At 33.3% G+C, this 21,921-nt stretch overlaps 1 protein-coding gene across 1 annotated transcript in view; it reads right to left on the bottom strand.

Annotated features, from left to right (window-relative positions):
* LOC111085934 overlaps positions 1–11,695 on the bottom strand; it is a 46,266-nt gene extending 34,571 nt beyond the window's left edge. Inside the window, exon 1 of the mRNA XM_022386828.1 lies at positions 11,378–11,695. The gene's annotated coding sequence lies outside the window, so the exon portion shown is untranslated. The remainder of the gene's footprint in view (positions 1–11,377) is intronic.
* Positions 11,696–21,921: the final 10,226 nt, after the last annotated feature.

The raw sequence follows: 21,921 nt of genomic DNA, 5'->3' as shown, positions 1-21,921 counted from the left end.
GGTGACAATTCTGTCCAAAATGGTTCACGCGCATTACGCGTCAGAAGAGACGAAGCAACGTTCACGTATTGGAAACGATGATCATCCGAGAGTTCGTGAGGCACCCAAACACCTTCTTTAAGGAGTTTTCCCGCAATCCTTAGATGTTTACGTATTGTTTCATGAAAGACATGCAATTTCAGAGCCATTTCACGAGTGTGTTGCCTTGGGTTAGACTCAACAAGCATCTTCAGAGCATCAATATCAATTCCAACATGTCGCCCCCTGCCATCACAGTTTTTAAGGCTAAAGTCACCTGAACGAAATTTGCTGAACCATCAGTGACACATTTTTTCAACAAGTTTGGAAAGCCCTGTGAAAGTGTATAAATGAATAGTAATTGTAATTGACACGAGGAACGGGACAGCATATCCCTTCAATTATTATTAACAGTGAACTGTCCCCCTCATATTTAAAAAACGGGAATATATTTTACTTTAAAGTCTAGCTTGCTCTTTGCCCTATATAAAAACCAACACCGAATATGTATTCTAACAAGTCAAATATAACAGTATTTTTACATAACTTATCGCAACGACCACCACCCTATATTTGAAATCAGTTACGTCTCTGGTTCAAACAATTTCACAAAGGTTTTCATGGCAGGAATGAACAAGATGGGAAAATATTTCCCTATATATAGTTGAGTTTACAAATTAAACTTTTATTGGATAAATTGCTAAAAGCACTCAATTGTTGTTCCTAACTGTTTGTTTAATCACATTAACGTAATTTTAAGTGATTTTCGCGAAGAAATGCTTTGATAAGAAAAGCTGGAAAAATTAAAAAAACAAATATTTCTTTAAACCATTCACAAATATACATATTTGTTATATGTACAGGTAATCAGTACCAATACATGAAACAAACAATTGATTGTTTATGTCTCTTGTAAGTAAAGTTATATTATTTCGATATTTAAGTTATTTCATCAATAGCTTTGGTTATAATGGTTAATGTGTGACAAATGTACTTTGATCATATATTTGACCCTTATGGAAATTATTTTGCATTATTACTTAGTATATTGGTTGAGAATAACTCAAACCTCTTAAGATATTGGGATTACGGCCGAAAATGTAGATTATAGCAAGGGTACCTAACTGATGAATCAATTATTTCTAATTGTTACAAGTTTTTGTTTTCTTGTGATTTGATTTATGAAATTACGGCTCCTTTTTTGCTTTATTCTGATTGATGTAATTACTTTGCTTTTATCAAAAGTTCATGAACCAATATGCTTTGGTTCGAAGATATTATCAATTCTATTGTATGTACAAATACAAATATTGATACTAGGGGCAATAAAAATAACTTTAAGTTTAAAATCTAACAACGAGTTTTGTGTATTATACCTGTGAATTTTCTGAGTTTAGCTAACAAGATTTCGAAAAGTGTGTAATAATGTAATATGTGATAGAGTGTGGTATGTAGTAACTGATTACTTTAAAGAAAAATTTTGCCAGCACTGCAGACTTAACTAATAAGATGATGGTTTGGCGCCTCAGGAAGTTATACAAATTCGTAGCAAAATATGTCATCATAGCATGCTTTATACGCCAGTATATTTTTTTTCAAAGTCATTACAACATTTCCTGATGAACAAAGACATCGCCCTGCTAGCCAGTCTTCCAGACAAAAAAAAGACTTGAGAATTATATCTGTCAAAACATGTCTAAAATTTCAAACAGGAGAGTAATTCTTTAAGTTGTCACTATGCGGCACAAAACATCATTTTTTGAAGATATGCGTACACTTTTAAATGTTTTAAAGAAATGTTTGGTATTAAATAAGCACTATTGTTTCGTCACTAGTGTACAAAATAACTTTTGAAATGAATTATTAAACAAATTAAGTTAGTACGATATTGTAATACTTAAAATTATGTAACATTAGTCAACTATTATAGATCCCAATAGACGTTTGTTTCGGTCTAAAAACCGCGCAAAGAAAACGTTTTGTTTGTTGTCGGGTTTTTTTGTTTTTGTTTTTTTTTTCATCTATAGCCACCACGCGGCACTTTCAACAAACTAGGAAGCTCGTATGTATTGTATTTTCATTTGTTTTGAACATCAGTCTTATAGAAATGTTTAAACTTCTGACAATCTAAACGTTATTGATGTAAAAAATCTATACTTTACAGATATATAATCAATTACTTGTCAAATGTGTTTTTTGACGAATTAGTCTTAAAAAAAATAGGAGTGCTTCAGAAAGTTTACACTTTAGTTTTACAGTAATAAGAAAAATAACACCAGCAATTTATTTTATGAATAATAGTATTAAATATTCAGTTACGTAAGCACAATATATCTCATATCAAAAGATAAACTTCCTCAGTTTAACTTTCTATCTACACTATGAATAATTTACACTGAGCTAGGAGGGAAAATCTTATTCCCAGTATGAATATAGGTTTTCATTTTCTTAATTAATGTTTTTCACAATAAAACCAAAATTATTAATTACAATTAAGAAAGACCACTAACTGCAATATGATGCAGATATATTTTATAATGAACATAAGCCATAGGCAGCGAAACCGGGTGGGGGATGTGTCAGCACGTGTCCCTCAATTTTAACCCGGTAGCGAAGTACTTCTTTAAATGGGGAATAAAGACTTGTGTATGACTATCATGGAAATTCGTTGTTTCAGTTTTGAATTCAATGGTCACTGTTAATATAGTAAATACGATCCTCCAATCTATTGTGCCCCCTCCCTTCCCACAAATTCCTATACGTTCCTACGCTTATGACACAGGAAATTTGACGATGGAAAGTATACTTTCTAATAAATATATCCTTGCACCTGGTGCTCGGTTTTACTAAAAACCTTGTTATCACTTAAACATCGCCACGGCAAAGATCTCTATATACTCATAGCACAAACAACATGGAAATAACGTCATTATCACGTGATTTAGCAGGGTTCTGAATAATCGAATATTTTCTAACAAATCTACGAAAATAGGGCGAAGGTATATGAAGTCGTTTAAAACTGGCTTACTCAAATCGAGGTTAAATCCAATGTTATATACCTGTGTTTACATCAGCAGTTAGTCACCTAGTGATAAAGAAAAAGATCATGCTCATCAACAAGACCTTTCCTCCTATCTTTAATAAGTAAAGTTTCATAAAGAAAGTGAATATTAATTCTGGCTTAAGACACAATTTGAGCCCTAAATCAGTTTAACGTGAGAAATATTACTTGAAAAACTTCCAGTCACACTGTAATTTTTAGATCTAAACTACAATTTCGGTTAGGCTTAATAATAATGTTAAAGCGTGTGTTTCTACGTCAATAGAAAACGTAACAGTAACCCGCAACAATACCTTTTCAACTAGATTCTACTGTTAGATCTTTATTATACCATGAGCTGGAAATATAGATCAACTAACTGAATTATAAAACTCAACGCTAAAATCTGAGGTTCGATTCATGCGGTGAACACAGCACAAATATCCATTTGTGTAGCTCTGCGCCAAAAGACAACAACAACACCCAACGATTTACTGGTACTAAGAAAAGTTGTTTAAAATATTTCAAACATCGAACTGAATGAATGCAATGTTTATTTTGTTCTCTTGGTAATTTATTCTTTGAAACAAACTGTTTGAAAAATGAGTAAAACTTAGGAAGCTGAATTACTGTGAACTTCACCTTTTACAGGTTTTTAAATATATGACTTTCTGGTTAATAAATGCGAAATGAATACCTTATAGTAGAAACGTGAACCTGAATATCCGAGGATAAAACAGTTCGTTTTAAACCACAATGTTGTGGAGTGTATAATAGATGTTGAAAAATACCATATTATTGTTATACATGTCTGAATTATAGAAATCAAAGATACGCAAATTCAATCTTAATACAACTGGAACATTTTCCATCTGACTAGTAAAACATATTTCCATATGATTGTAAAGAAATCTTCTTTTATTTTCATCGCAATCAAAATTTTACTTAATGTCTTTGTTAATTTTACAATCCTGAATTTAAACCCTCGTTATTTTTTGCTTAAATCACCTATAAACGTTTGAAAGGTAGTTGAAAAAACGAATCTCCAAATGAACTTACCCGCTTAGCGATACATTAAGAAAGTATTAGGTTTGAAAATGGGTGAACACTATCAGAAGTTAGCGTGAAAATGGGGGACCACTATAAAAATTTATCGTGAAAATAGGTGGCCACTATATGAAGATATCGTGAAAATGGTTGGCCGCTATAAGAAGTTATCGTGAAAATGGGAAACCATGATAAGAAGTTATCATGAAAATGGGTGTCCAATATAAGAAGTTAGCATGTTTTCTCTTTCACTCATCTAAAAGGCACCAATCCTCTATAGTTTTCTTCATGTTCTTAAAGAAAAAGTCACAGTTAACTGTGAACTGCCAAAACTAACCTTGCAACAGAAGGCTTTTTGCTCATTTACCCACGTTACTCAGGCAACATGTGCAAGGTAAAAATAGCTTTGTGCACGTTAATGCAATAACGGAAGAAGGTTGGTTCCTCGATTCAGAAACAACAACAACAAAAAAAAGCAACGAAGTAACAGAGACTATCACATGGGAATATTTGTCTACAGGTGTGAAAGTTTGCGAGGTGTAACTGCATACAGATGTATAGTAGTGGTACGTCCAAACTAAATAAACCTAAGGACGTAGAATTCTAGCTTTGAAAGTTTTAGTAGTAAAGTCTGAGATACCACAGTTAAAACTAACTAAAAATAATTTACCTAAGTATCCTACAGCATCAATAATTTATCCAAGTATCCTACAACATCAATAATTTATCAAGTATCCTACAGCATTAATAATTTATCCAAGTATCCTACAGCATCAATAATTTATCCAGGTATCCTACAGCATCAATAATTTATCTAATTATCCTACAGCATCAATAATTTATCCAAGTATCCTACAGCATCAATAATTTATCTAATTATCCTACAGCATCACTTATCCTAACGTTACAGCTACTGAATATGATGTTGAAAATTGTTATTCACTATATATATATATATATTTTAGTGTCTTTCCCAACATAACTTATCTTGCCTATCATATAAGATAGCTGTGTAAGTAACGTGATAAATATCTCGAATTAATCAGTTTATTCGAAAATACATAGAAAAGACTTCTATTTCAATAAAGATTAGATATATAAAGAGATACATATATGACTAGTAAACACAAACAAGTAGCTATATGGATGTAAATAGAAATAAAACTAGATAAATTGAAATATTTTACAGAAATACATATAAAAAAGACGGTTAGGTAGAAAAACGTGTAGAGATGAACCTAGATAGACGTGTAGGAACTTGATTCACCGTTGTCATTAAAAAAAGCAAAGGTCCTGAAAATCGTATTTATTGGACGTTATGTGCAACGACGACTCCTCCCACTCCTTTTCCTTTGCAGCAACTGAAAATCGGCATTATCGACATAAAAGCCTGTGAGTTCTAACTCGTATACTTGTTAACATCCCCTCTCCCTTCCCCTACCACCACCCCCCAAAAAAATCATCGACCACCTCAAAGGAAACAGACACACGAGAAGAAGGGACTGTTCGATTTTTTTCTCTTTCTAAGCTTACTGTGACAAGAGGATGCTCGTGCTTTCGAAAGTTATCGGTATTTCTTATTCTAGTGTTTATCTAACATCAATAGTAAAAATGTAAAGAATTTCAAAACTTTCAGATAAAACAGCATTATTGTATTATTTTAAATCCAAAGAGCACTATTTCAAACATGATGAAGTAAAAAAAAATCCAAAACAAATGTGAACTATGTTTATTTTAGTATACTTTGAATAAAATAGGAATTAATACAGTTCTGTTACTATAACAAATGTTTTGGCTTATTTTTGTTCACTGCTTTTCAGACTTACGTGGATGGTTTATATGTTAGTTCAAATTTCTGAACTTACCTTGTCTGATTTGTTGTATAATCTGTGTTTAAAATCGTAGAGTGTACTTGAGACAGAAGCTTCAGCGTGTAAAAAATTAAATAAGATATTGTAAAAAAAAAAGTTAGATGAAATAGTGAAGTAGCTTTATTTACATTATTCAATTAATCCTTCGGCTCGGCTAAGTTGAGGACTTATAACGCTAAAAAATCGAGATTCGACTCTTGCGGTTGGCACAGTGTAGATAACTAATCGATTTACGCTTAACAAAAATAAATGTTGTCCAAATAATTTTTGATATTATTAAAGATATTGTTACGACAGCGGGGGTCACGTGACGCTAGTAACACGTCATATTCTCGAAGGTTCCTGAAGCCTCGAGTGTTTACTAGATGTACGGTATTCTTGTATATAAGACGGCCAAGAAGTGACGGCAACAATGTAATTGAACTGCAGACAGAGATAGAGATTGACGATTGAGACGAGCACGTGAGTTGTTCGTTGTGAATTATAGCGTTTGTTATAGTGTGACTGTGGAAATTAAGTATATTGCAAAGTTGTATTCAGAAAGAATAAACCAGTTTTATTTAAGAAAGGGCTTGTACCGCTAAAGTTTCTTCGGAATGAATTTTTACGGAAAATTAACTAACGACAGAGCCGTAACAATATATATTTTGCGCACACTACAAAAGTTAGTAAATAAGTAACACATTTATTTAATAATCAAATTCAGTTGCTATCAACTGAAGGATGGGGAGGCACACTGTTACAAAGAAAAACTTTTCCATTCATGGCGGATGGGAATGTAAATTGGTTGTATTTGATTTGAGTTTAATTGTTTGTTTATCCTTCGAGGTCTACAGACAGTCTTCTAAACTTTCTTGATTCGTCAGTCTGCGAACATTATTTGAATTTAAGTCACTTTAATTACTTAAAACCACCGTCCTTAAGTGATCCTTTCTAAATTTTCTCACAGAGCTATACGAAAGGCTATCTGACCTGGCAACTCTATAATTTTGAACTTATAAGTTAGAGATAAGGAAGTCAGTGAACAGCACCCAACGCTAATTCCTGAGCGGTTCCTGTTTACCAAATGTTGGGATTTGACCGTCACTCTTATAGCGCTGTCAATGGCTCAAAAGTGCGGAACACATTTTCGCAGCAACGTAACCAAACCATGAATCCTCTGATTTACAGTCAGAGCACGGAAACAACTCAGCCACTCCCTGCCCCATTAACTTACCTAGCTATATATTTGATAAGTGTATTCAGTACTTGGTAGGCTCTTGTTTGTATTTTTTCCCTCGGTCTTATGACCCGCTCTTCCCAAAACTTTTCTATTTGAGTATCGTTGTTGTGGTATGTTCAGGTAAAACTGAACTGTCACATAAGCTAAGTAAGGCAACAATAAAAGGATGTTCTTAATTAAAACAAATTTAACAAAAAACAGAGACTTAGCATAGCTGTTTCTCATTGAAACAAATAAAACTGCTGGTGATTTAGTTCATTGAAATGTGTCGTAGACAAAAGCAAATGCTATCTATTCGACCAGCCTGTCTGATTTATAACAGCGAATGTGCTGAGTTGATATGCTCTGGAAGTATATTCAAGTTCAAGGACTTTCAGGATAACCTTTCATCAATGCCACGAGATTAGGTCTATTATTCAAAAAGGGAAGCTAAACACAGGCAACATTTACAAAAATGCTGAAGAACTGCTTGAATATATCTGAATAAATTGTGCCCATTTTTTACGTTATTAAAAGGATGCAGCTATAATATTTGCATACTAAATTGTTAACAAATTAGAAATACAGAAAGAAAACGTTATTGAAACTTTTAAAGTTATCTGTTAGCCTTAATTTTATTATAGCTTGTAATAACACAATTGTACTATTTTTCACAGAGCGTCCGTTTTTTCACTTTTTTAATGTAAGTTACGCTTATCGGACTAATTATATTACTGTATAATTTATTGGAATTCACATTCTTAATTGATACCTATTAATAACTGTACAGCTAAAATGGATATTAATGTTAGGCTTAACATAAGGCCAATCATACTGCGAAAATGAAGCAAAAAAGGCGTGGCTCTTTTTATCAAATTATTTACGTTTATATGTTTGTTTAGTTACATGTATAAGTTCTGTGCACATGGTAACAGAGTATGGTATGTATTTACGTAATATATATATATACATATTATACAAGAAACTCTCTACAGACATAAAGGATAACGAAAAAGACACGCATCAGCGCCTTACTATGATTTTTTAAATTCATATTTGTATTTCATTCTCTATTTTTCCTTTTACGCAATAATTAGTTGGAAAGTTATTAACCTTGCACGTTTGGAAGAGGTCCTGTTGTGGCATTGTATAGTAATATCCAAGGTGTACGTTTGGAATAACATAATGATAAAAATTTGAAAAATAACACAGGCCTGCTATGGTTTAATTGGCTTGAAATTTGTACATGTTCTACAGTTATTCCTGTATGCTGAATCCGAAAATGGTATCCTTTTTTTTTCAATCACGTACAGATTTTCACAAAACGTCATATGTGCTTTTACATAAGTGAATCATTTTCATTTAAATCGAGTCACATTTTGTTATGCTTAAAATGGTGACAACCACTGGCTATAGATTTCTCTAGACCAATCGCGACGTAAGAGTCTTATCGATCGTTCTAGAATCCACGAGAAACACACCGCTTGTATATAAATGGTTAAACAGACCGCATGACGTGTTTGTGCGTGCACTTTGACATTATTTTGTTCTTTTCAATATTATTTATTCGTCGCTATGGCAACAAGAGACTATGTAAATGACCTAAACAAATTTTGTTAGATTTATTGTAAATTTGTTATAAATTAGATTTAAGTAAGAGTTTTTTCCCCGATTTGTAAAAAATCTTTAAGTGAGAGAGAAAAAATGAATATTATTTTCGAAATCTGCCTAGGTGAATTATGAAAAATCCGCTATTAAAACTAGAACGACTTTTATGAAGTTTAAATTCGCAAGCCTGTGTAATAATTGACGCGCTATTTTTGCATCTGCATATGAACGCTCTAAAAACATGTTTTATTATAAATTTCTATTAATGTGCCATTATTACATTACAAATTGAATTACTTCGTGTAAATAAAAGTGAATTTCCCACATAAGAATAAGCTTGAACACAGTATAAAACTTTAATTCTTTCAAATACGCAGGTGCATCACAGGTAACATTAACCACATCTGCCTTTATAATGATTCACATTTTGAATTAATACCAAACCAACAGCGACAAAAGGTTGATCATAAATCAGACATTCATTACGTTTTACTTCTGACCTCCTAAAACTTTTCGTATATCGTTTTAAAGTAGAACAACTCACTAAAATAATCAATGCATTTCAGAATCTAACAAATGACTGGAGTTAAACGGAACTGTACATAATAATATTGTTTATTCGAACAACGTTAAGTAATAATGTATGGGAAGAAAAAAAAGAGATTAAAGGCTAACGTCTAAGCAAATAGATAACAGACTTGCCAATAAAAAATCCGAGATTGAATTCTAGAGCGCAGATAGCCCATTGTTGTTATTTGTTGTTTTAGTGCAAAGCTACACAATGAGGTATCAGCGTTCCATTGATGCATTTTCTAAAAGTTCCCAGTAATAACAAAGGTTACTAAAATTAAAACAGAACATTGTGACCACGCTTGCATGTGTATGTCACTGTTGAAGGTGGCTGTGAATAGAAGCAGAAACGTTCAAAAAAGCGAAGAACATTACTTTCTAAGGACCTAGGTTATGTTTCCACTTATTGCAATAACTCATTTACGTTAAAGCTTTTGATATTAATATCTGCTATATATATATCTGTTCCCAGTAAGTCACGTGAATGTACTACAACAACAACATACCAGCTGCAACATCTTGCCGCTAGTTGTTGACTCGACATTTCAACGACTAAGAATTTAATGGCAAATGTATTTTTAACTCTCAAACAGTGATGTTTCTAAGATTTGTTTATTGAGGGGGAATAAAAAATTAACATTCACATATCAGTGGGAGTTACAAAGTAAAGAATTTAAAACTTTGAGAAGACTATATTTAAGATGGGGGGGGGGACTGATGGGCCAGCGCTCTCTAATGGGGTCTGACCCTCACGTCACCTCGGTAGACACACCCCTTCTCTCAAAATAAAAAGGTTAGCAAGCACTGCAGGTCTGATGCTGTGAAAGCGCCACCTGCTGTAAAGTATGAACAAATAAGTGTTGGAAGAAGAAGCCTGATATGCATAAATATGTAATATAGATGTAGAATACTTTGTCAGGTTAAACACAATACATGATATTAAGTTTAAAAATTAAGAGCGGGTTTGAGTGCTCAAATTCATAAACAGAAAGAAATATATCAGAAAGAAAAATCAAACATTTTATTGTTTCATACTTGTTTTTCATATTTATATGGATAAACAGATATGTGAATGTGTGCATTCACTCGTATTCACTGAAACATTTTTGTGTCATTTCCATCCAACACGTATGTGATCAATACCGCACTCTCAATATTGAAATGAAAAAAATCCAATAATGTTTTACATTAGATAAAATGATTAAGAGATAACGTGAATAACACATATACAGACACCGTATACAGCGACAAATGTGTATAAATGGTGCATATATTGTGTGCTAAATAACTTACATGTGTAATCTTGTGAAAGACTATCGTTTCTACACAGAAAAGTACAAAATACACATTCAACTATACTCGATACAAACCACTTGCTTTCATAGAGTTAGTAGGATAGTATCATCAACAACCTTATTTTTCCATACGAGTAACAGATATTTGGATAGGATCATCAACAACCTTATTTTTCCATACGAGTAACATAGATATTTGGATAGGATCGTCAACAACCTTATTTTTCCATACGAGTAACATAGATATTTGGATAGGATCGTCAACAACTTTATTTCCCCATACGAGTAACATAGATATTTGGATAGGATCGTCAACAACCTTATTTTTCCATACGAGTAACATAGATATTTGGATAGGATCGTCAACAACCTTATTTTTCCCATACGAGTAGCATAGATATTTTATCTACTTCAACAGATTCTGTTAGCACTACTTTCTGTTTACTACCTTCTTTCTACCTAGACACAGAACCAGAGGACGAGTGGTAATCAATATTGGCTCTCAGTTCATACACATAATCAATAAGAAAAAGCAGAACTTACTGTAAAAAACGAACAAAAAAAGCAGATGGCGGCTGAAACGGAGGTAGATAGGTAAAGACATAAACAGGTTATATAAAGTAGTTTAAACTTTTAAATTCTGAATATTTATCTTTGAAAATATTTTTAAAGAAATTGTAACACTGTGATGTGCTTGTCTTCAAAGATAAATAACTTTTAAACCCACCTGAAACACTCGGTCTTACAGCAGGGATCAACACAGCCCACTATTACTGCACGTCTTCTAACACCGCGACCAAAACTGTTTGTCAGAACGGAGACCTAAGTAATAAACTTTAAAAGTTTCCACATTTATTACGCAAAACAAGACGAAAAGTGAGTTTTAATTTGTCGTAATATTCCACTCTTTCTTTCTTGGTTCTTTTTACCTTGACACGTGTCGGAATAAATCACCAACTCATCGTGAAAAGCTTCGCAGCCGTTCTATCTAAGAAGGTTTTTGCTCTACCAGGCTTGTTCAGAGATCCAAATACTGCTTCAACACCTCGTGGGCGCGATAACCTACTGACACGTTTTCCCATGCGCACCTCGAGCACCACTTGACGCACGAGCTGCTCAACAAGATGCGACTTTTACAGCTATGCTAAATCACGTCACGATTCTCATCCCGACAATTTTAGGCGAATTTTATACGACTACTTTATATTTGTGAAACTTTCAGCCTACTGTATGTAAGTCGTCGCTAATCTGTCACATCACAGTTGTATGTTTTCCTGTACAACAAAAAATTAAAAAAATAAACAGACGTAACTTACGTCGTACTTGCTGTTTTCCTGAGTCAAAGGCAAGATTAATGTTCTGATAAAAGAAACAACAGAAGGTACTGTATATTACCCTGTCAGGTATTTCTATGTAATCAGATATTTCTAAATAAACAATAACTGTAAACCTTTATACTTAAGTGTGAATAATTTCAAAAGCACAAAAATAAATTTCACTTTGCACAAACACATTTAAGTAAAAGTAGTGATGACCACTCACAGATAAATGTGTACATTTACTTCATAAGCTTATATCGTTATAGCAACGTAAAAATCAAAATTAAAAATATGCATTATCTATAAAATGATACATTTATTCTAAGTATTTTAAGAATGATATTGTATGTAGAAATTTGTTATACTTGTAAAAATTGTCCTTTTTGGATATAATCCATGAACTTTAATATAAACACTTTTTTAGAGTCCCACATTATAATGTGTAATTTATATTGTGGTTTTTGGTTATGCATGTAAACTCCAATAAATATGGCTTGAAAATGTAATATGCTTGTATTTTTCCTGCAGTCAGGATGCCATCAATATTATGTAGCTAATCGACTTGGTTGGCTGAAATACAGCTTCAATCATGTACTGATGTTCCACCATGCTTCATCATAGGTGTTGTGCATGGACCATGATACCGTTCTCTTCTCAGCTATCATCAAACAATTTGAACTTGGGTTCATCTATAAAGAACACACGCCTCCAGCTTTGCTCATTCCACTGTTTATGGTCCAATGCCCATTTCAACCTAAGTTTAGCTACTTATTCTCCATAACAGATTTTGAGTACCTACACTTTAACTGAGACCATTTTGTAATAATGTGTATCTTACTGCTCCAGAGATAACATTCATAACTGTGCTGCCAGGAAGGACATTGGCAAGATCTGCACTTGACCATTGTCTACCTCGTAAAGAACGAACACTGAGAGATATATAATGCCATTTTGGTATATTTAGTCCTATATGATTGAAAAAATTCTTACTGGGCAAAAAACGGATATTAATTGCTTTCAATCTGTGGTTTTGAAAGTGTCTCAGTACATTTTTGGTATCACTTTTATCTTACTGAAAAAGATTAAAAACCTAACAAAGTATTTTCACTAAATCCACCATGTATCACCTTTAGAAAGGCCCCTACATTATCTATGTATGCTAAAAAGTGCTATAAGTGGAACCGCTAGTGGGTTAAACCTTTATTCAGTTGATGGAGCACTCACTTGGTATGCCAAAGGTGTTGGTTCAATACTGTTCGCGAAATACACAAAAAGGTTAATGTTTTCCAAAATGCATAAATATTACAAGTGTATATAGAACATATTTTTTTTATCAAAATCTGTTATTCAGCTTTGAAACATCATATTCGTTATGCTCATTAATCAATGTTATAGACATTGCTATATGAATACACTAGCGTACCATCCTTTACTATCAAGTATATAACTAATACCTTTATTCTATTTTTTGATGTAGTATATAGAGGTTTTTTATTAAAAATATTATGGCGCCTTACTGCATCGTTATAGTCCATGTTGCCACGTCCGATCATATTCTATCTGATGAATGTGCATCTTGACAATAATCATGTAAAGCAGTTTCCATTGCAAAAGGCTCCATCGTTAGGCTGTCATGTTCAAAGCACACTCCATCCTCCCTGTTGATCTAGTACGGAGACAACGGTTTCTTAGAATACTTTTCAACAGTCCAGTCGCGAGTTAACCAGCATGTCTTCGTATGGAATGGTATGAATACCTGTTTTATTCTTTAGCTGCTGAGGTATGCAACGAATGAAATGGTATGTCATGGAAGCAATTTATGTACAGGTGGCTTGCGTTGCTTTTCCAGATCAAGTTGTTTTCCACGTGTCATTAAGTATAAGGGATAGCCCCATCTAGGAAATTCTAAATCCCCGATTTGAACATATCTGAATATATGAATATTTTACATTAGATAGGGCTGTTACATAATCATCCAAAAGCAATCAATTTTCGGTGGTACAACACTGTTAACAAAATACCAAAGAATGTCAAAATGTAGTTCTGATACATGCCTTTCCATCTCGACTCTATATTGGCTGTGATTAGCACCTCTGTATACTCAAATAATGAGAACTACTAATACCAAAATGTGATTTTAGATTTCGGGGGAGACAAGGTTAAAATATGTTCTAACCTAAAATATATGTGCACATTTTACCAAATGTCTGTGTGTGTGTGTGTATGTGTGCAGAATCAGAAATATTAAAAACAGAAACACTGAAATTAACAGTAACGTATATTTACTTCTCTGTGGTAAGATTATTCAAGCAAACAATTAACAGTAACGTATACTTACTTCTCTGTGGTAAGATTATCCAAGCAAACAATTATAAGATTCAAATCCAAAATCATAAAAATAACTATGAATATTCATGATTAGACGCTTTTATATTACAAATCAAGTAAACCATTAATGATAGACTATTTGTAAAGAAATAAAATACTGTATCACTTACTTTTACATTTCGCATGATTGCCAAAGGGCATAACATTTCAGGACAGGAGTAAATTTTTTGTATTAATTAATTACGATAAAAATATTATTATTTCCCAGTTTAATTTAAGCGTAGTCTACTTACTATTTCTTTCACATAAAAGTATGTTTTTAAACTAAATGCACAATAAATTTGGAGTAAGATTTAGTAATTACCGTTTCTACAAAACAAAGATACAGAAGTATCAAAACTTGATTTTAGTAATTTTAATCTGCCCAAAATGTATTCTACGAACAAAACTTTAACATAAAATTGCATTTCCTCCTGATATTACAATATAAGCGTAATGCTGCTGATCACAAATTACGGGCAATAAGAGAAACATCATTGAGTTGATTATTGTGTATGTAATATATTCTAAGTATTTTCATTAGATAATCGCTTCTTTTCTACTTAGTTTTTGTAATAATTTCAACACTTAGTTTGATAAATGAAATTATTCATTAGTAGAGACGTACAAAAAGTTAATATATTTTACTTTATGAACGGTCATGAATAAGACAGGATAGGTGATTACTTCTTTGCGCCAAACGTCACTAGAGGAAATGGTAATTATTGAGGTAACTGAGAATCTTAAAAAAATCAGGGTTTAAATGTTAAAAGCTAGCGAAGCATTGGAACCCGATAGGTCTAAATTTTCTTCAAAAAATCACGAAAACTGCAAATGTATTTTTTTTTCAACTTCCTCTTATTTTGCCCACTTCCTATTCAAAATCAGAGGTGTATAAAAATAGTATTTCAGACTTATCTTTTGTTCCCACAAGTCACAGTCCAAGTCACTGTTTATATATGCAGTATAAAAATTTAAAAGTTACGGTTCAAACGTTGTAAACCTCCGATTTGGAATCAGAAGTCAAATTAAAAGGAATACGAAACCCCCCACCTATACACCTCCCATACTGTTAGATACTGGGTTTCGATACCCGTAGTGGGCACAGCACAGATAGCCATTTATGTAGCTTTGTGCTTAACAACAACTGTATTTTACGTGATTTTTGTCATAGATATTAGACATGTTGGTTTTCCATGTTTCGCCAACTTCCAGCATTTAAACCGTAACTTTTAAATTCTTATATTGCATAAATAAATAAATAACGTTTTAGAAAAGGTGTTGTTCAACTTTTGGTTTTCCCACATATTTCTTTAATCCTTTAAAATGTTAATCTTTTAATTTTTTTTTTCTACATGATCATACATTTATCAATAAAGTTTACTACTAATATGGATACTTCTCCTTGCCGAATAGAGGGCGAAACGTCTTTTGGCCCGCCAATTTCATTACTGGAACTGGAATAAAATGACAAAAAAGTTTTGTTTATCACCGTCCAGCACAACTAAGGAATTCCGGCTAGTATTGAACTTGACCAAAATTCTCTTGGGCAGTGACTTGCCGGAGATAGAAAATAGCTCTTTAACACATCCATAACTTGTTATCCGAAGTGTACAAATTAGATTAGGGAACTGTGCAAACAAAATTGCAGTTTGCGTGATTTTTATGAAAAATGTTAAGCCTAATTTAGAACCTTCTTCTTCTTACAAATACCTACCCCTCAGTGGCACAGCGGCACGTTTGCGGACTTACAACGCTAGAAACCGAGTTTCGATACCCGTCGTGGGCACAGCACTGATAGCCCATTCTGTAACTTTGTCTTTAACTACAAACATAAATACTTCATTCACTTTTTTCACATGAACCTGGGGAAATAACGCTGAAGCCAAAATAGAAACAAAACATTTAATATTATCAATATGAATGTAAAAATATAAAAAATAAATAAAATTCTAGGCATAACCTCAACGTTTACAAAACAGTTGGGACATCACTAACACTCAATGCCTCTATTTGAATACCAAAGTTCGTTTATGTTTAACTATTTCAACCTCTCTTTGAATGTTGTTGTTTAAACAGACTGGTAACCTAGAATTTGTATATCTAGCCTAAATAGTGTTTAACATAAATATCTCTTCTATGTATTTAGTCCATTTACTCTCTCCCACACTAACAAAATAATATTAAGAGCTGGAAACTAGTAGTACACATTCAAATGACGTGTTCCTGAGAATTAGAAGATTGGCAAATATTTCAGCTAAACGACTTTAGTCCGTATGTTAACAATTCACAATGTTTTAACAACCTGACATTATGCGCTATTACCGCGTGCTGAAGTAAAATAAAATGGGACTTAATATGATAATCAAACAAAAAAAACCTTGAACTTCTTTCTTTAACAGTTAAAGAAAAATATTCTGAAATTTATTCACAAAATGTTGTACTCACTATTAATGAACAGAACATGAATTTTTAATTCCCTCTTTTGCGCTGAGGCATAGAAGACTAAATTATATTCAATATCATGTAATATATCTCAATTAATTCTAGAAAACAGAAAAAATAATAAAATTCTGTAAGTTTTACTTACAAGTTATGTGTTATATTCTTCAAACTTGAAAGAAAAAAATATCTGAAAACCCACAGGCTCATCAGACTTCCTTTGATAAAATATTCTCATTTGCTCAGTGGTAAACTTGAAAGCTTATAAGGTTCAATTTCATGGATCGATACCTGTGGTGAGCACAGCGCAGGTAACCCATTGTGCAGCTTTGTGCTTAAAATAAAAATTAGAAATAAGTTGAGAAGACAAACAAAAAGTATCTAATGAAATTTATTAGAAATTGAATATATTTTTGTTTAGTATTTTTTTTTTGCATAACTGTGGTATTCATTAAGCTAAGAACAAAGCAAGCTTAATACTTAAAGTTCCCATTTTAGCCTATGAATTTGATGAATATCGTTCACTGTATGTGTTTACACAGTCTTGGTCAAAGTGTTTGCATATTGTTCTATATTGATGCTGTTGTCAACATGTATCGAGTAGTTAGTGAGTAAATGCCCAAGTTGTAACAGAGAAAGTAGCGTATAATCGGAAAAACATGTACGAATTGTTATTCTGGTCTGCATAAGTTGTGTTGAGCATTTGTTCGTCAAAACACCTATTCTGTATCAAAGAATGGGCCAGAAATTACAGGGCGTCGAATTGTTCGATTGTCCTAAAATGACATGAAGCAAACGGACATTGCCAAAACAGTAGGGTACCCCAGTATACTGTATCGAGAATCCCGAAACGACATCGGACTACAGGAATCGTTCCAGGAAGGTCTACTGGTAGACGCCAAAAAACTACTTCCCAACATGACAGTGTTTTGATCATGTTAATACGTCGGGGTCGAAAGAATTCTTGCAACAGAAATGGCATGAAATTATTCATTCCAGGGTATCCAGAATAACTGTGAATAGGAGACTGGCCAAACAAGGTTATTTTGCAAGAAGGGCTATCTGCAAACTGAATTCACCGACCTCACCGTGTTACCTGGGCAAGACAGCATGCTAACTTACAGTTAGGACACAAGCAACATTTAATCTTTTCATATGAGTCCTGTTTCCAGCTTGTTAAGCTGATGGTAGGATTCGAGTTTGTCATTTGCCTGTAGAACAGACGAAGGAAGAGTGTCTTATATATTTCCCGCAGGGAACACAGAAGAGGTGGTGCAGTACATTTTTGGGCAGCTATTCATCATGGTGGAAAAAATTGCTCTTCATATTCTTTGTGGAAACGTCAATGGCTCCTACAGACATCACTTGGAGACGATATTTCTGCCATATGCTAAAGCAAGGTGTGGCAATAACTTTGTCTTCCAGGATGACAATGCTACTGCTCACAGTGCGTGTATCGTACAGGATTATCTCGACCAGGACGACGTTACAAGATTCGCATAGCCAGCAAAGTCTCGAGATTGTAATCCCATTGAGAACTGTTGGCCAGAACTGAGCCAAAAAATTGCTAACCACGACCCTAAACCAGCTACTGTAGTTGAGTTGCAGCGCCTTCTAGTGACAAATTGGGATGAAATCACCGTGGATTTCATCAATAACCTCATCGACAGCATAACACGTCGCCTTGCGGAGATTATTAGAGTACTTAGTTGGTCCTTAGATGCTATTTATAATAGTTTGATGCTATACGTTGTCAATGTAAATGCTTTAGTAAGGTTTAGTTGTGAAATGCTGAACTACACATCTTTGCACATGTGTCTAATAGAATTGTTTGTTGTTCTAATAAATCGATCATGACGTCCATAGAACCTGTCTCGTTATATAAATTACGTATGTAGATTGTATGGTATAACATGCATTTATCAGTATGACAGCACTAAGTGTACTTATATTCCATCTTACTAAAAAAAGATCTCATTTGTTACAAAAGATGCAAACATTTGGCCAAGATTGTATATGCACATGGAATTCAAGTGAGTGGGATAATTTTTATTATAAGTAATAAAACTTATATGTTGTCAAACTAGTTCATAGAGTCATTCACTAAAATGGTCATGTACACTAGAATTTCGTTTATCCATTTTCATTAAATGTTGCTCATAATTTCTCAGAAAGTCTATCCTTCTTCTCTTGGTAGAAATTCAGAATTTGATACCCAGGATGTTCAGAAATTAAGCCATTTCACTCGGCCCCGCCCACGGTATAAGTATATTACAACGTGAAGAAATAAAATCATGTACGTATATAAACACACACATATATATTCGTCTATTGATATTAACATCACTAAAGAGAACGTTGTAAACAACGTCTGGCCGTTCATGGGGGGAAGAGTGGGGGGGGGTGACGGGATTGCCTCGAGAAAAATCCACTTTTACTAGGAGCTAGAAAGTCTATCCCCACAGATGATCTTTGTTTATTGATTTATTGTTAAGCACAAAGCTACAGAATACGCTACCCGTTCTTTACCCACCGTGGGCATCAAAACCCGATTTCTAGCGTTATAAGTCGTCAGACCTATCACTGAGCCATCGGGAACCCTCACTCCCAAGATTAACTCCTATTTTATGTCTTTCATCCATGTGCGATGGTGTGAAGAAATATTTCTAATGACAACGTTGACCTCATGGATTTCCTTAGTTAAAACCTATTTCACTTGCAATATCCATTTGTCCGATCCCTAACGTCATCTGTGAAAACAGTTTTTCATCCTTCAAGATGATGCACGCATGAACAATGATGTCAATGAGAATATCAAATAATGATCCTTCTGTTGATACACAAAGGATTGACCTCTCCGCCTCTTTTAACCCATCAAACTCAGTTAATCTGTGTATCTCGATTTATCATTAGTGTCATTTTTCCCTTTTCTTTTTTTTATGCTTTAGTGGGTTAACAACTTGATTTCATTATTTTCTACTTCAGAGATGAACATAATGATGACAATTTACATTTGCAGTTCTTTTACTTTCTCATATCTTTCTATGCAAGTACCGCTGTTTGCAGGTGTCTCTAATACAGTTTTCAGTGTTTTAACATAGAAAACACGGTTTCAGTTTGGTTAACTTTACCTGGTATACAACGTGCTGATTTTTGTGTGGGATTTATCTTTCTACTTTGTTTGCATTTTTTCCTCCAATTATTCCGCCATCTCAGTCCAATGCAGATGTTTTCACTCTGATCAACATCAATGAACTGTGAAAGTGTTTATGAATTTATTTGCCCTTGAACACTTCTGGTTAAAGCAACTAACCAAAGCTTCTATATTCTCAACAATAATTCAAGGATCTCTTCTTTTCCTTTCACTTTACCTTTAAAATTGGATCCAAAATCTCTTTCCAATGAGTGATTTTAGATGACTAAAAAAAAAGGCAAAAATTTGTAACAATCATTCTGACTTTTGATTGGTAACTTTTTCAGTATCTGTAATGATGGTCCTTTCAAGTGGGCAGCAAGACGGTCAATTCTCTGTTTATCACTATCTGTAGAATAATTTCAAAGATATAGCAATGAAAGCTAAGGTAGTCCATCTTTTACATTTTATTGTTATAATTGGAAATTAGAAGGATTCTGGTGAACTAGAGCAGCTTTAAACTTGTATTCCTAGGTTCCAGGTGATGTGACTGTTGAGTAGGTAAGCTGAACTTTAGAAATGTGTTCATCCCTATAGTATAGGGCAGTATAGTATAGTATAGACTGTGGCAGTCTTGTACATTTTAATTTCTTCAGCATATATTAGCGAAAAAAAAACGTATCAAAAACTTATCAATATGAGAACATTATCATTTTTCAGCCCACAGAGGAAATGCAATGTAACAACAATGATTTATGAAACCCCTAAATGTAGAATGAGATAAATAAACAGCTATGTAGCTATTATTTCTCTCAAAACTGTCTACTTTTGCAATATTAGTCTATTAGAGTTGTATTTAATCTATAATCTTTACTTCCTTTTATATAATAAAATATGTTTGTTTTTATAAGAATTTGCATGAGATTTGTAATTAAGAGTATTTATTCATTTACATATTATTTAATTTGTTTTTGCTCTAAAGTGGTAATTATTCTGTGATTAATTACTTATGATTTTACAACGCAATTTTTCAGTTCGCTGTTTTAATTTTCCCCATTCTCATCATACATCGTTATATTGTCGTGGTAAGTCCTTTTAACCTCTAGCATTTAGCTACACGCTCGGAGTAGAACATCTGTAACTGACAGGTTTTAATGTAAATAAATGACTCGAAATGGCAGTTGCAGTTAACATTACAAATACCGAAGAGCCACATTGACTCCATCAGCTTTTCAAAGGCACTATTATAAAGTATTCGTGAGCCAAGTTCCTTGTGTGTTCATAACTTTTTTATTTAAAAGGATTTTCGTAAAGTAAGTCACTCTCTCACACACACACACACACACACACAAATAACCAAGATATCACCAATATTGCAATTAATTCTACTATGTTATAACCACTCTGTGTCGCCTATAGAAAGTGACTGATTTCACACAGTTTGTTTGGTCAATTTTTAATGTACACTGAGTGTTGTGACAAGTAAAAACATAGTAGAACTCAATATGATACAATATGTGGACCCCAACCGGTATGAGCAGTACTTAAAAAGTCGGTAATTTAAGGGTTAATAAATACTTCTATAAATTTTGCCAAAGGGAGATTAATCTTGCATCATGTGTTGTTCAGCTTATTTTTCATGAGTTGTATAAATTAAGCTTGTCACTGAAAGCAACAGAATCTATAAACACATAGTTCTAGATATGATTCAGTACACAATAAAGTATCATAGGTTTTATACATCTACAATAGACAATATGTTTCTTAGTAAGACGACTGCTTAGATTTGAAAAATATATGTACTTTTGAAATATGTCCTAAAGAAACCCTCACCAGTGCTCACACGAGGAACAAAAACAACCCTACTTTCTTCCATACCATATTTACAAAACCTGGGTTGAACAAGTCGATAACATAAAGCTGGGATTCAATGACGAGGAACCCACTTTGAGACTAATAATGGCTGGAGACGGCTTGAATGGGTAATGAAGAAAAACTTTAATATAAGTT

This window comes from Limulus polyphemus, unplaced genomic scaffold (genome assembly GCF_000517525.1).
Source record: "Limulus polyphemus unplaced genomic scaffold, Limulus_polyphemus-2.1.2 Scaffold723, whole genome shotgun sequence".
NCBI classification, from domain to species: domain Eukaryota; kingdom Metazoa; phylum Arthropoda; class Merostomata; order Xiphosura; family Limulidae; genus Limulus; species Limulus polyphemus.
This window is presented reverse-complemented; position numbering and strand designations above follow the sequence as displayed.